This window comes from Adiantum capillus-veneris, chromosome 22 (assembly GCF_014529385.1).
Source record: "Adiantum capillus-veneris isolate H3 chromosome 22, ASM1452938v2, whole genome shotgun sequence".
NCBI classification, from domain to species: Eukaryota; Viridiplantae; Streptophyta; class Polypodiopsida; order Polypodiales; family Pteridaceae; genus Adiantum; species Adiantum capillus-veneris.
Window position 1 is genome coordinate 76,808,412 of NC_140952.1, and position 17,981 is coordinate 76,826,392.

Genomic DNA, 17,981 nt, shown 5'->3' on the forward strand with positions numbered 1-17,981 from the left:
CTTTGATTTTTTAAATAAAAAATATCAATATTGGTCTTGAAAAAAACCTCTTGAAAAGATAAAGCCAAATATATCTTTCAAAAATAAATTCTCTATAAATAATAAAATCTCCACTAAATTGATCTCTTTTTATTATGTGCATTTAAACCACTACATTTATTCTACGTAAGTAGAAAGTCTTTGATTTTCTATTACTAAAACACTTTCTACCACTAAAGAAAAGTAAATTCTTTTAACTTTACATTCTCACAACCCTCAAAAGCTATTTGTTATTTCTTACAATCTTACTCGCCCTTTTGTATTTTAAAGAGGTTTTCTTTTGAGTGAAGCAGTGAGTGACACATGGACGGTCTCTCCTTCCTTGATTAAAAATTTAAGCTGCTTCATATATATATATATATATATATATATATATATATATATATATATATATATATGTATGTATGTATGTATATATATATGTATGTATATGTATATTATGTATACATACATACACATATACACATATATATGTATGTGTGTGTGTATATATATATATATACATATGTATATATATATATATATATATATATATATATATATATATGTGTATACATATACATATATATGTGTATATATGTATACATATACATATATATGTGTATATATATATATATATATATGTATATATATATATATATACATATATATATATATGTATATATATATATATATACATATATATATATATATATATATACACATATATATGTATATGTATACATATATACACATATATATGTATATGTATACATATATACACATATATATGTATATATATATATATATATATACATATACATATATATATACATATACATATACATATATATATATATATATATATATACATATATATATATATATATATATATATACATATACATATATTTATCTCTCCTTCCTCCCTTCCTTCCCATAGATATTCAAGTGTTAAAGACTTGTTGTGTAACTTTAATGTCTTTTTAGATTGTCCTTGCATCTTTAAAAAAACAAGGTAAAGATTTACTGCGGCCTAGTACAGAAGAGAGAGAGAGAGAGAGAGAGAGAGAGAGAGAGAGAGAGAGCGCTACCTCGACTCCAACAAAGTGAGAGTGGGGGGCACTCCCATGTGCACACATTAAAATCCAAAAACGTTCAAATACCACATGGAGAACATCCAACAATTGATTTCAATGGTAAAGGAATTGCACCAAAAATCTTCTCTTTTCCTTATGCCCTTATGAAACATAAAGCATATAAAATATTAGTGAGAGTTTAGGGATTGATCTAATTCTTGTATAAATATATCAATAAAAAAAATACAAAATAAAATGATGCATGCTATTAAATGACATAAATACATAATATTTTTAGGATAGAAATGAATATTGAAAATGTCTAAACGTAATCCCTAATAACAATACATGCACTAAAGTAACAAGGTGACATTTACATATCAAAACAAAAATTTGAAAAAAAAAATCTTAGTTGTGATTTTTTAAAAAGCTAACCCCTACTAATAATACATGCATTAAAGTAATAAGGTGACATTTGCATATCAAAATCAAAAGTAAAAAAAAAAATCCTTAGTGGTAAAAAATTCTTTCATGTAAGGACAATTTACAAATTTTTAGTTAGAGATTGTCTATAAATGAAAAGAAAATTTACAAGGAAAAAAGTATGTTTTAAATCAAAAAGCTGATAAGAAAGTAATTAGATCCTTAAATGAAGAGACCATTTATAAACTAAAAAAAGATTTTAAAAAAGTCAAGTGAGCATGAAATAAAGGGACCAATTTAAAATGATGAAAAGAGACACTTACATTATAAAAAGAAAATATAACCTTTATAAAACTTATAAACCAAAAAAAGATTTAAAAAACAAAAAAAGTCAAGTGAGCATTAAATAAAGGGACCAAAATACAATGATGGAAAGACCCATTTACATTATAAAAAGAAAATATAACCTTTATTAAACAAGGAAGTCAGTTGAGCATTAAAGAAGAGACCAAGTTGAAATGATGAAAAGACCCATATACATTATAAAACAAGCTCACCTGACATGTGTCACCAATCCACAAATCTTAATCAACGGACCAAAAAGTACACCAATTATCCACCCACTCTCCTGTGGCCTTCTGAAGGCCAAAAATTATTCTCTCTTTCTCCTCTTCTCCCTTCTGCTTTTGATGCATCATTCGTTGGACGCTAAAACATTCTCCTCTATGTGTGTATGTGTGTGTGGGGTTGGTTTTTGATGGGCACCTTTGCCTATCAAAATTTAGTGAGTTTATTGATTTTAAGCATGGCCCATTGTTTAACTCTCAAAAATAAAAAGGACTAAATATCCAAGAATTGATAAAAGATACGTTAAGTGGGCAATCTCTCTCCCTATTTTGCGGTGTCAATGTGAGGGTTGGTTTTTTTTTAGAATTTTATTTATTTTCTATGGGTAAAAAATATTAGCAACCCTTTTAAAAATACACTATTACTTAAAGAAACCCATATTATCTTGGAAATTTGACAGGAGGGTCACTATATATAATTTTTGTATGCCACGTGCGTTCAAGGACTATTTTTAAACTCCTTATTTGTGAATTTTTTACAAATAATTCAATCTGTAAATATTTTTTTCAATTACATTTTATGGTACCCTTTTGTATGCGAAAATGTGAGAGAAAAAAATTAATAATCCCTTCTGGTGTACTCACGTGATAGAGTCGCGTAAATATTAAGTGACCCTCCCAGAAATTTGAAGGGGTTGAAGGGTGTCCTCGGTGAGACGGAGCCCTATGAGCTCGAAAGGAAAATCTCTCTCTCTCTCTCTCTTTCATTCATAGTCAATAACATGGATAACTACTTGTTTATTTGCATGCATTTTCTCACAGTGAAACTACCCCAAGTCTACACCACACGAGCTTTTTTTTTTTCAATCTCTTTAATGAAATAAAAACTTTAATTTTTTTAAAAAATATATCAATGTTGGTCTTTAAAAAAACTTCTTGAAAAGATAAAGCCAAATATATAAATTCTCATTAAATAATATAATCTCCACTAAATTTATCTCCTTTTTGTTATGTGCATTTAAACCACTACATTGATTCTATGTAAAGTAGAAAGTCTTTGATTTTCTATTACTAAAACACTTTCTAGTACTAAAGAAAAGGAAATTCTTTTTACTTTACATTCTGATGACAACCCTCTGTTTGTTATTTCTTACAATCTTACTCTCCCTTTTGCATTTTAAAGAGGTTTTCCTTTAAGTGAAGCAGTGAGTGACACATGGAGGGTCTCTCCTTCCTTGAAAAATTTAAGCTACTTCAGATATAGTATAGAGTATAAATGATGTTGTTTCTTCAAAGTTCCCCTAGGTAAAGAAAGAAAACAAACACTAAGGCCTTTTGTCGACGTTGGTAGGGCAAAAAGACAAGAAAAAAGAGCAAGAAAGAGATAATAGAAGAGAGTGTATTTTTCTTTCAATGCTTATTGTGTTCAATTGATTTCTTTCACGTGTCTTACAAAAACTTCCCACATAGGTCTCTCTCTCTCTCTCTCTCTCTCTCTCTCTCTCTCTCTCGATATATATATATATATATATATATATATATATATATACACACACACACACACACACACACACATCTCTCTCTCTCTCTCTCTCTCTCTCTCTCTCTCTATATATATATATATATATATATATATATATATATATATATATATATATATATATATATATATATATATATATATATATATCAGATACAAATAAAATGTGGAGAGAAGGAACTTAAAGGATTAATAAAATAAAAATATTGAGAGATGGAACTTAGAGGATAAGGACATAATATTAAAGGAAAGAGATGATTCCCTCACTCTAAGTTACATAACACTACTAGAAGAAGCTCCGTTACCAACGTTCATTTTCGACGCCCGATTTGTCATTGGTATGATCATTGAAAAGAGCGTCTATTAGTTCGTCAAAATAGTCGTTGAGAAGATCTGCAGAAATAATGTTAAAATAGTCGTCAGAAAAGAAAATTATTTTAATCTATTTTTTTTGGGAATTTTAGATGTTGTAGAGGCTACCCCCCATATTTTGAAGATCTCTTACAACTCTTGTAGTCATATATCCCATAGAAAAACCTAAAAATATGTTCTATTATTATTTTATGTCTTGGACGACATTCATATTATTTTATTTTGGGATTAGGGATGAATGTCTTTGACTAATAGAACCATCCTCCTCTCTCTCTCTCTCTCTCTCTCTCTCTCTCTCTCTCTCTCTCTCTCTCTCTCTCTCTCTCTCTCTCTCTCTCAGTGGAAGTGAAAAAAATGAACCAGTATAGTGCCAACAATATTTGTTAACTAAAGGACTTAGTGCCAAACTCTCATGTGTGATCTTAATGATGATTTCAAGCATTTCATGAAAGAAGAAATTAAAAGACATTTCATGAAAGAAGAAAAAGTAGCAAATCATAGCTCTTCATTTAGAGTTTAGTGTCTCCCAAGAAAATCATAGCTCTTCATCGATGTTGTCATCTTCATTAAGATCTCTCATTCCAAAAACATCAATTTCTAGTAATATATCCCCATCTTCATTGTTTATTTGAGAGACTTCATCGTCATCGTCGTCACCTTCTAGTTGTGATTGCAGTTGTGGTCTGTTCATTTCTGCAAGATGTTCATCTATCTCTAGCTCATCTTCCATCTCTGCTTCATATGGTCCGTCATCATTTTGTAGTCTAGACATTGATTCTTGTAACTTGATCAAAATTCCTTCATGTAGTTCTTTGTATGGTTGTTGTTCTTCTTGCAATTGTGGTTCTTCATTCATGCCATCATGCTCATCATCATTCATCTCTTCATGTCCATCAACAAAGCCACTTCCATCATTAGGGACTATAGGTTCATCAAGTACTTCCTCTATTTCCACACCTATAAAGATTTGTCTTTTTTATGGAGCAATTTCGATTACGAATAGCCATCTTGGATCCCTTGGGTCAACCTTAAAGACAATTTGCTCACAATGTGTTCGGGTAATTCAAAGGTGTCCCTTTGGTCTGTCCATACCTTTGTGGAGTCCACTTAAATCAATCCACTCTTGTCCCTTCGTACTGATTTGATTTTTGTCCTTGAGTGACCACCTTAAACCACCGAACATCAAATATGAACATGTTGAACTTTCTAAACTCAACTTTGATTATGTCTTGAATGGTACCAAAGTACTCAAGTTTTCTATTTATAGTACTATCATCGCTTATGCTTGACCTACTCTCTAGGTCTTGTTCAAAGCTGGCCTTTACACCACAATCAAATGTAGTCTTTTACTTGTCTATTTTCGACACTCAAAAGAGTCATCCACGTGACCATAGTGTACCAAATATGTGATACTTTACATAAAGATATAGTAAGTTAAAAGAGATGTCATTAGCAAAGGAATCAAAAGTTATAAGTAGAATATTAAGGAAGAATGCTACATGGAAATCACATCTATAAGCAAGTTCTTGCTCTTCATCGCTAATTGTCTCCCCATTTCTTCTAGCGTCTTTGCTTGCTTGGTCAAGCCATTTGCCAGAAGGGAACGTTGGGAGTTGAGCAAGTTCAGGAGGATATGGAAGCCTATTTGTTGCATGATTTCCTCTGAATCTTTGACGTGCTTGATCCCTTTTCTTCATCATACTTTTTTGCAATCCATTTTTGCATAACTTGGGAGTTCAATATGCAAAAATTATTCACCTTGTCACACGCATGGAGGCATCCATCGTTCTCACTTTTCCCTTTGCTTGGGCCTCTTCACCAAGCATTCGATCATCTTCATCTTGACTCCATAGTCGTGGAATAACAGGATCCAAGCCTGAGGAGATTAGTTGCGAGGTGATGGTCTCTTTAAGCATGACCACCAATGGTCCCCTACTACGAGTAGCATAGTACACGTGAGAGCTATCACTCTGCCTCTTATAGATTGTTACAGAAGGATCATATGTCCTCACTTGTGTGACCTCATAGCTTGCAACTAATCTCCTACTTTCATTTTTAGGATCATCCACCCCTTGGTAGCTCACTCCATCTTGGGAAATATAACTTCCATTGCCTTGGTAGTGAACCATGGGTTTTTTATGAATGAATAGTGATGTATGCGTCTCAAACTTTACCACGCACTAGTTGTGTGGATCCTTGGCTCGATCTTTGCCCCATGGTTATTAGTCCTCACAAATACTAAGCACACATTGTAAGGGTTCATCGAGCTTCTTGGAATTTCAAATCCATGCATGTCTGCTAATATACTAGAATCTGAAGATAAGTTTTCTTTCTCCTCAACAATGGGCTCTAGGATTCCTGGTAGGTTTGACACACTCTCCTCAAATGACTTTTTTCTACTCACACTAGGTATACTTTGACCTCTCGTTCTATAGTACGTGCCTGATTGCAAGTACATGTAGAAACACTGACTCTCAAATATCCACTTTCTGGAAGATTCCTTGTCACCTTGAGTGAAGATTGCAAGGCTTCCAAGCCCGCTCTTTTCAACCTCCTCAACGATACCTTATAGAATAACCCCTATCCTAGCTCAACACTCAGATCAAATCGTAACATGTTTGTCTACACTATGCTCCTTTGTTCTTAGCAAGAAAACTTTCTAGCACAAAAATGACCATTAACTCACCATTTAGTGATGCAATGCATAGGATGGACACATGCTCATGCTCCACACATACTACACAGATACCTTCCTTAGCCAATACACCTATTGGCACTTGGAGGGCTTCTATTAGTGCAAATGAGGCAAGACTTGTTATGCCTCATTTCCTTAGCTTCCCTAGCACAATGATGCTCTAAGATTGTAATTTGGTAATTTTTATCATATGCTTAAGTCACATTCAGTGTTTGATCAGCCCTAAAATTTCTTGTTTGCTTGAGCAAATTATTTTTAATTTGAGAGATGACCTAGCAAAGCACTCACCTTGTGGAGCAAAAGATGATCAAGTTAGCATGGTCAAATCCTTCAGTTGGCCAATACATGTATTGGCTCTTGAAGCCCTTCCAAGCCCTGCTAGTGAGATCAAACTTGATAGCCCTGTTTCCTTATGCTCAAGAAACTCCTTGATGATCTCAAATCCAAAATTTGACTCTTGGGTTGCCGGATATAGCCAAACCTATTAAAATTTTGGCAGCATAATATCCTTTTTTGGCAATATGGGGTAAAATCTATCACTGAAGGTGGTACGTGACCTGTAGGAGATATACATATACAAGCCAACTCACAAGATCAATAAAATGCCACAAACTTGATCTAAATCCTCTCGAGAGTGATATGGTCAAAGCGACCTAAAGTAATCTCAATGGCTGTGTATCACACCTGAAATCTACCTGACCCTACTCCTAAAATCAAATTCAAATAAATGAAAAGAAAGAGATAGATCTAGTCTAGCTACTCCTTAAAATACACAATCAAAACCTAATCCTAGACCTCTGTGCAGCCATTGGCAAAACCGGTCACCAAAACCTAATGCACAATGCCTACCAAAACTCTCAAAATCTTACCCCTAGCACTCACATACAAGGGCTATCTCCATAAGGCAAAACATAAGCCCCATCCTAAGACTAAGCTCTCTAGAAGCGTAAAGAGCTATGCTGAGTCCGCTGTCAACTGTCTCTCATGTCCATGATCAACACCTTATGTCGACTACTCATCGACAGTAGTGCCAAAAGATGCTCTCACCTGACATGCAAGACACAAATCCAAGTCACCACTCTGTACAAAATATTTCATCAAAGCGATAAATCTCATAGAATCAAACAAGAAGAGGTCAAGAGCTTGGAATTGAACTCCGACAATGATCTACACTATGCCAATGCCACCACGCTATATAGCAAGCATCACTGCATCACTCATATAGTATCATGGTGGTCAATAAGACTATCTCTAAAAGATAAGTCAATACCAAGGGAGTGCGACCCAAAGGGTGGGCGTTTGGAGGCCTTGGTGGGTTATCAAGACACATCGCCACGTATCTAAGAGCATAGATGGTCTCAAAACATGCTACCTAAATGCTATCTACTCTTGGGTACGCTAGTCTAGCAAAAATGACTAGTATAACCACTCTACTACTGCTCCATATGCATCATATGCTAGAAGGAATGAACAAGATTGTAAAATAGATGATCTCAACACATGCTACCTAAATGCTATTTACTCTGGAGTACGCTAGTCTAGCCAAAATGACTAGTATAACGACTCTACTACTTCATATGCTAAAAGGAATGAACAAGATTGTAAAATAGATGCTAAATCCAAGCTAGATATGTCCAGAGGTGGTATGGCCACATGACATATTGGGTCACATATTGGGTCAAGTTAGCATCCTCTGCATCCAAGCACATGAATAGGATCCCCTATGCATAAGGATCACAAATATGTGTTCCGATCTAAAATCAGGTCTCTAACTAACATGTTATTACCACGTATTAGGTCTTGCAAGTCACAGATCTGATTGCGTACTAGTATGGATGTGTAGTGCATCAAGAGAGGATCCTAACGCACTAACCCACACTCAAAATGGATAATCCTAGCTCTAGATATAAGAAATCTATGGTCCCGCATGCTAATCGTGCACTAATCACATTCACCACATAAGCATGCAAAAATGACATCAAACAGTAGAGGATAACATAGACAACGTGTGTACAAAGAATCATCATCATACTCAAAGCAAAAGACGAGGAAATAGAAAGAGAAAATTCACTACATAGTTGTGCAAAACACCCTTCACTCTATTCTTCTTCAAGTTTTTACAAAAAGGTTCCCTTTACAAAACTCTTCTAGCCTATATGTAAATTTCCCTTCACTTAGGCAAGCTACCCTTGTCCATTACAAGCTAGAAGCCTTGTACCATAAGCATTAGGTAATACTTATGATGCTCTTGCAGAGCTTTATGGCTCTCCAACTGCACCATAACTATTACGGTAGCGCTTATGGTGTAGTCGAAGAGCAATAATGCTCTCCAACTGCACCATAGACATTAGGTAGCGTTTATGGTGCAATTGGAGAGATTTATGGCTCTGCAAGAGCACCATAAATGCTATCATAATGCTTATGGTGCAGTTAGAGAGCCATAATACTCTCTAAAAGCACCATAAGTGTTAGGTAGCACTTATGGTGCAGATGGAGAGCTTTACGACTCTCCAACTATACCATAACACTAGAATGGTAACAGGACACTTTTATGTCCTTGGACACTTTTGTGTCCTGTTAAGTGACCATTTTGCTTGAATTATTTGAAGAGTATGAAAATGAATTTCTAGGTGCTATATATCCTCAAAGTTGCCTTATGAGCTGAAAAAAACTTGACATTTTTTTTGGAATATCGATCTCACCATTAACCTTACTCTTGCACAACATTTTTTGAACCTAAACTGTGTGAAAAAACGAGTCCTATTTTTGTTTTGTTTTTTTATTTTTGCAACTATACCACTCTAAACTTCATGTTTGAGAGGTTTAGATTGCTAGAGGATAGGCCTTCATAGTTATCAACATATTTTGATGCTTGTAGGGAGAACTAAGTGTTAAAATTGAAAGTTATGACCAACTTACAAGAATTGCATAATCCTTTTTTTTGCCAAAAAGAACTTTTATGATTTTTTTGGTGGCTTTCTTGATATCCAAATTCATTTTTGATTGTGTAAGTGTAATGTATATCATAAAGCTAATCTTCCTTGAGTTTTGGGGACCTAATATGCTATATAGCATAGTTTATGATGATGGTTGAGTTTTTTGATTGCTAAATACGATACATTTTAGAGTAGCAAGTATAACTTTCTCAATATTACTAGTTTCTTAGACCAATCGTGTGTATTTTGTAGGTAGTAACCATATCTTATCATAAACTACAAACTTGGCTAGATATTGAGTAGTTTCTATGGGTTTCTAGAGGTCATAATGCTAAACCCAATTTTTTTATGTTTGTTGTATTTAGCACTTTATCATTGTCCCCTTCCACTTAGTAAGAGATCCATTATCCTTTTGACATGCTACATGGCTCCTTTTAAATCCAAAGGCCCAAAGGGAACTAAGAAAACATGTATGTAGTATCTGTATTGAGCGTGACTATAGAAACTTTGATGATCGGTCCGCCGAATGGCAAAAATACAACTTTTTTGAATCTATTTTTTTTGTACCAAAAAAAATTTAGTGAGGGAAAAGCAACCATATGTTTTGATCACCAACCCATTGAAGTTAAAGAGGCATTTTCTCTCATGTCCTATAGAAATCTCCACTCTTATTTATATGCAATCAATCGTAAGAAATTTCTATTCTGGGCAAAATGCACTGGTCCATCAACTTTGGAGGCTTGTAGTGACCAAGAGATGAGAAATATTACAAGTTTCTCATTGTTTCCATATGTAGTAGTCCTTGAACTATAAGATCATGAAAGGATTTTTCAAATAAGCCACATCTACTATGGTTTTGGAAATTTTTTCCAAAACCCTAAAAGGACACTTTTATGTCGTGTTTGGTTACCAGACTAGTGATAAGCACTATTGTAATGCTTTTGGGGTGCACTTGGAGAGCTTTATGGCTCATTTCACCATAAGCATTACGGTAGTTCTTATGATGTAGTTGGAGAGGCATAAAGTTCTCCAATAGAACCATAACGTTAGGTAGCACAAATGGTACAGTTAGAGAGCCACAAAGATTTATAAGACCACCATAAGCATTACATTAGTACTTATGGTGTAGTTGGAGAGTCATAAGCACTACCTAATACTTATGGTGCATTTGGAGTGCTTTATGGATCTCTTACCGCACCATAAGAGTCATAATAGTGCTTATGATAATCTTGGAAAGCTTTATGGCTCTCCAAGAGCACCATAAGCGCTACCATAAGGATTATGGTGTAGTTGGTTGGAAATCTTTATGGATCTCCAAGAGTGCCATAAGTGATAACATAATGCTTATGGTACATCCACAATGATCTCCAAGAGAAGAATAAGCATTATAGCTCTCCAACTACACCATAAGAGTCCCCTAATTTTATTGTGATCTTGGAGAGCTTTATGGCTCTCCAACTACACCATAAGTGTTATGGTTATGCTTATGGTGCTCTTCGAGATCCATAAAGCTCTCTAACTGCCCATAAGCATTATGGTAGCACTTATGGTGCTCTTGAAGAGCCATAAAGCTCTCGAGCTACACCATAAGCATTAGGTAGCCCTTATGGTGCTCTTGAAGAGACATAAAGCCCTCCAAGAGCATCATAAGTTGTTTTGACAAGCGTGCAAGTCCAAATACCATTCTAACAAGCCGCATTATATGTACGGATCTTGTACATTCACCAAGACTTATATAAACATCATTTAGACATGTGGGAATACAAGAACACTCACGTGGATGTTTGTTCAATTGAAAATCATCCACCACTATGAGTGTCTTTACACTCCAGTTTATCAGAATGGCATTTGAACATGTCGGCGTACAAAAACGCTCATGACGGCACTTATCAACTCTAAAAGTACCCATCGTGAGCGTCTTTATATGTCAACATGTCAAAATGAAGTTCTAACAAGCCCAGGTGTATATACAAGATTCATATATACACCAAGACCTAGTAGAGCATCATTTGGACATGCCAGCATATAAAAATGCTTATGATAAACATTTTTCCAGCTACTCGTTGTGAGGGTTTTTGTAAGTGAGCATGTCTAAATGTCATTCTGACAAGTCGAAATCTAGATAAAGATCTTGTATATATACTCGGACTTGTTAGAATTCTATTTGAACACGATGGAATACAAAGACTCTCATGATGGATGCTTTTAATTTGAAAAAACGTTGGCTCTATGAGCGTTTCGTATGCCAGCATGTCCAAATGACATTCTGACAAGTCCTTGTGTATGTACAAGATCCGTACATATATCCTAGCTTGTTGGAATGGCATTTAGATATGCCAGCTTTAAAAACGCTCACGATGGTGGCGAATGCTTATTGAGTTGAAAGAGCATCACTTTGGAGCACTTTTTGTATGCCAACATGTCATTTTTTTGTTTTTGTGTATGCCAACATGTCACCATACTTGGTCTCTCTTTTCTTTGCTAGGATGAAGATGCTATCATCTCTCACCGGTCCACCTCAGCTCATTGCTCCCACTCCTCTCGTTGATCATATTCGTTGGGTTTCTCGCATGGCTTGCATTCTTCAAGATACAGCAATATGAGTGAGGAGGATTTTGAGGCAGAGGAAAAGCAATGAGGATGGGAGAGACGAGAGCAGCCTCATGAATGCAGACAGCACAAAGAAATATTCTGGCTGCTTTGACTCTTGCTTTGGACAAGGTGGATTGAGAAGGAAAGAGGCATGGTGAGAGTGGATGAGGGAGACTCTGTTTTTACATTCCATCAAATCACACAAGTACACAACCATAGGATAGGGAGGTCGGCTTTGTTTCTACTACTTCACGTCAACTGGGGGCATGAGTGGTACCACTACCAAAGAGGCCTCCCCTATAGATCATTCACCTTTAGAGACACCTATAGAGTAGTGACCTTTAGAGAAACCTATAGAGCAGTCTCCTTTAGAGACACCTAAGAGGACACTAGACCTAACTCCAACCATCTATGCCACCAACCGGTAAGTTAAAACATTATAAATGCATGTGGTAAAAATCTTGCATGGTTTTTATGGTACTTACTTTAATTTTGGTTTTTATGATACTTTGATTTTGGTTTTGTAGAAACTTATACTACACTTTTTATGAACACGGGGGACTGATGAGCATGGGAAGTGAGTTATCCCTGCATGCATGAGCTCATACGATGATCTAATTCCCTAACAATATATTCACAGATTGGAGGTGGCATCCCGAGGATAGCAAAAACATGGTCATTGCACACCTCCATGCACAATTAATGAATCCCATGGGCATGAGGTTCAATGACATTGTCATGAAAATCAGAATAGCGTAATTAGTGGCGGCAGCTAAGGACTATAAGCCATCATTTATTTCTATAGAAGATTGGCAGAGGGTGAGAGATGAACTATGTACATTTTCCAATAGGTGGGATCAATAGAGGGAGGCCAATTGAGTGCAGTGAGGCATTTCTCACTTGGGGAGCGCTGGAAGGGAAAAATTCCTCGCGACATTTGTAACCAATAGAGGGCCAACAAGATCCCTACACACACTACCACTTTGCACACTGCTAGTATCATGTGAAACAAAACAATTTGCATCCGTTCATGACATAACTATAGCTCATGACAAAGCCAAGGAGCAAGACACGGGAGAACAAAGTGATGTCCCTAGTGAGAACAAAAAAGCAACAAAAATAGTTCAAAAGCATGAATAGAAGAAGTGCAAGCAAAAAGACACAAAAAGAAAGAAATTGCTAACAATAGAGAGACAAAAAGAAACCCTTGAGCGAGTACCATTGAACAAAGAAGGGGAATATTATGAGAGAGAATATGGAAACAAAACCTTATCAGTGGAATACACAAGGCATAGCATCTTTGCTATCCTAGACTGTGGAGTAAGTGTTGCAATTGCCATGAAAAGGGTTTGGGAGATTTGGGGAAACTCATCTTTAATAAAACTATGCATGAACCTGCAGTTGACTGATGGATACATACAGAGGCCCATCAGAACTCTAGAATAAGTCATAGCCACCTCATGTGGAGATTAATATGAGCATACATTTTTAGTAGTAGATTTTGGGAAAAGCCCAAATGATGACATCATTCTTGGACGCCTCTTTATGAGATAACTAAAAATGATTCAAGATTGGGATTCAAACTTCAGCTACTTGCTACTACATGCATCAATGTGATAGATCACTTATATCAAGATGTGGTACAAATGTCAATAGAAGACTTTGAGTCAATCTCAATAAGAGACAAGTTCTGAGTTCCATCATGGGTTAACTCAAGGATTCATGTGTGTATGAGTGGAGTAACAAATTATGAGAGCTTGGATAAGAAACACGGGAAATAAAAAATGGTCTTTCATGATAGGGATTGCAGTGTAGTACCCATCCATACTATTTACCTAATCTCAATGAGTCTAGTGTTCAAGTCAGCCAAACATGACTTTAAATCCTCTAGAAACCAATTTGACAGGTATGCTAAGATAAATAAATGTTGGGATTATTCATCATTTCCCATTCCCATATGGTAGCACAAGATATTTCAAAAATATTTTGGGGATTACATTTGAATTGCTTTATCCAAATCCTCCAAACTATGTTTGTGATGAAATCCCATTCTTAAAGGATGTTTGAGGCAAGCTCATTGTATATCAAGATCTAATTCATAATCTCTATGCACCCATTCCCCCACCAAATGTGTCTAAATAAGATTCCATGTATTGATACCCTTTCTTCTCTCATATGAATCCTATTAAAACATCAAGCTTCAATTGCTTCTAGGGCTTCTAGGTTGAATACACCTGAGCAGTCACTGTAAACCAAGGGGGATCTCCACCTTGACGGTAAAGTGAATCTCAAGGTAAAACCCAACTTGCCCTGATTAACAATGATCGACAAGTTTTAAAGTCTGCTCACTTTTGGTATCTAAAATGCAATGTATTGGCCTGTTTATTCAAGCAAAGGAAGTCCAATTCTTGATTATACCTAGGGGAGTACTCACAAATGACAAGAGCTACAAGATGGTCAAATTGGATTTTGCAAATTTGAAAGCTGGCCAATACGCGTATTGGGTCTTTACAGCCTTCCTAGCACTTTTTTCCAGATCCACTTTGACAGTCTTGTTCCTCCAGGCTAAAGAACTCCCTCATGGTCACAAACCCAATTTTGGATGCTTGGTTTGCTTGGTATAGCCCAAAAGTTGTTCAAATTTTGGCTGCATAACGGCCTTTTTGAGCAATATGGGGTGAACATGTGGTAAGACATGTCACTGAAGCAAGACTATGACCTTTAGATGAAATACCAATGCAAGCAAAACACTAAAGATCAATAAAGAACCACAAACCTGGTCATAAAGCTCCTCGATGCGATATGGTCAAAGCGACCTAAAGCAAATCTCAACGGCTGTGTACCCCACCTAATATCTACCTAACCCTACTCCTAAAAACAAAGTAAATAGATAAAAAGAAAGGAAAAGACCTAATCTAGCTAATCCTAAAATATCAAGGAAAAAAGCTAATTCTAGACCTCTCTGCAGCCATTGGCACTCGATCTTTGAAACATAATGCACAATACCCACAAAAACACTCCAATCCTCACTCCTAACTCTCACCTACAAGGACTCTCTCCCTAAGGCAAAATGCAAGCTCCTCGGTGCGATATGGTCAAAGCGACCTAAAGCAAATCTCAATGGCTGTTTACCGCACCTGATATATACCTAACCCTACTCCTAAAAACAAAGGTAAATAGATAAAAAGAAAGGAAGAGACCTAATCTAGCTAATCCTAAAATATCAAGGAAAAAAGGTAACTCCTAGACCTCTCTACAGCCCCACTGGCACTCGATCTCCGAAATCTAATACACGATGCCCACAGAAACACTCCAATCCTCACTCCTAATGCTCACCTACAAGGACTCTCTCCCTAAGGCAAAACGCAAGTGTAATCCTAAGACTAAACTCTTTAGAAGCATAAAGACAACAATGAGTCCATTGTCAACCATCTCTCGTCTCCGTGGTCAACACCCTACATCGCCTACTCCCCAGCAGTGGCACCAAAAGATGTTCTCACCCGACACACAAGACATAACTCCAAGTCATCACTCAACACTAGATATGCCACAAAAGCGAAATATCTAATAAAATGAGGCAAGAAGTAGTCAAGAGCTCAGAATGGATCTCCAAAAATGATCTACACGGTGCCAAGACAACCGTACTATGAAGCAGGCATCAATGTCACACATGTAGTATCATGGATGTCAGTAAGACCATCAATAAATGATATTTCAATACCGAGGGAGTGTGACCCAAAGGGTGGGCGGTCGGAGGCCTTGGTGGTTTTTCAAGCCACAGTGCCACGTATCTAAGAGTACTGATGATCTCAACACATGCTAACTACACGCTATCTAATCTCGACTAAGCTAATCTAGCCAAAATGACTAGTCTAACTATTGCTCTGGATGCATCACATGCTACAAGGAATGAAAAATAATGTGATATAGAAGCTAAATCTAGGCTATATCTCTCCAAAGATTGGATGGCCACAAAACGTATTGGCATGGCCAACGGGCGTATTAGGTCAAGTCATCATCTAGCACATCTGAGCATATGGATGTGTTCTCATATGCCTAAGGATCATAAATATGTGCGCAAATCTGAAATCAGAGCTCTAACCCACCCGATATGACCACTTGGCCAAAGGGCGTATTGGTATATGAAGGTGATCACAGACCTGAACGTGTATTGGTATGGTCCTGTAGGGTATCAAGAGAGGATCCTAACGCACTAACCCACGCTCAAAATGGATAATCCTAGCTCTAGATATAAGAAATCTATGATCGCATGCTAATCGTTTCCTAATCACACTCTAACCACAACTAAAGCATGCACTAAAGACATCAATCATTAGAGAATAACATAAACAACATGTGTGTAAAGTATCATCGACATACTCAAAGCAAAAGATGAGGAAAATGAGCGAGAATACTCACTACACAATTGTGCAGAACACCATTCACTCTATTCTTCTGCAAGGAGGTCAAAAAGTCTAAAATACATCAATTTTTGAGCTTATATCTTAGTGACCCCTCACCTAAGCATGCTACCCTAGATTATTTACAATCTGGAAGCTTTAAGCCCCTTTTCCTTCATCCAAATTACATCCAACGATCATCATTCATTACAAGGGCTGTTACAGAAAATATAAGTGTCCAAAAAATTATGTGGGTATTGTCGCCTATGACCTACACCCGTCAACAACCATTTCAGACAAAACCTTTAAAAAGGGGAAAAACATTAGATTTTCGTATATACAACCAAGGCCTCACTCTTTGAGAAGAGTGGTCCATAAGCTTAGAAAAGCGAAAATTATTCAAAGCTTAGAAAAGCAATTTTCCAACCTATAGTTGGATTATTCAATCCCACGCTCGGCCCCGTTGAGACGGCAGGCCATCTCGGCTAAATTAAGACTTTAGAAAAGACTAAGTGATGTGAGAATACTTTAGCTTATTTTAACTATCAAGAACCAATATTAGAGGTTATAAATTTTAATGAAATATAACTTAAGCTTTAAAACATATTGAGATTAACCTGAGAGATAGAGATACACTATCTCTCTTGCTCAACTAGTTTTTTCCTTCTTCTCTTTCTAGATTTTTAAAGACTTAGGATTTTATTTTCCATATATTAATTTGGTAGCGTGTTAAGGAACATAGAGGTGACCTCTATCTTAGAGGAAAAATCCTATTTTAATTTAGAGATACAATATCTCTCTAGGAAAAGCAAGAAAATAGAGAATTTATAACTTCTCTCTAGCTTTACCATGTATATAGAAATCAAACCCTAAATCTAGCATGATAAATACATAAAATTACATATTATAAACCTCTACACTAGAGGTATCCATCAAATGAATTTACCTAATACCTTATCTCTCTAGAAATATCTAAAAAATAGGGTTTTTACACCTTCTCTCTAGCAATTTCATACATACAGAGAACAAACCCTATATCAAACATGATAATAACATAAAATTACATATGATCTACCTTCGTACTTGAGGGATCCATAAAATGAATTTAGCTAATATCCTATCTCTCTAGAAATATCTAAAAAATAGGAGTTTTGTACCTTCTCTCTAGCTTTTTCATGCATATAGAGAACAAACCCTAAATCAAACATGATAATAACATAAAATTATATTATCTACCTTTGTACTAGAGGGATTTAACAAATTACTTGAGCTCTTATCCTATCTCTCTAGAAATAGCAAAAAAAAGGGTTTTTATACCTTCTCTCTAGCTTCTCCATGCATAGAGAGAACAAACCCATTT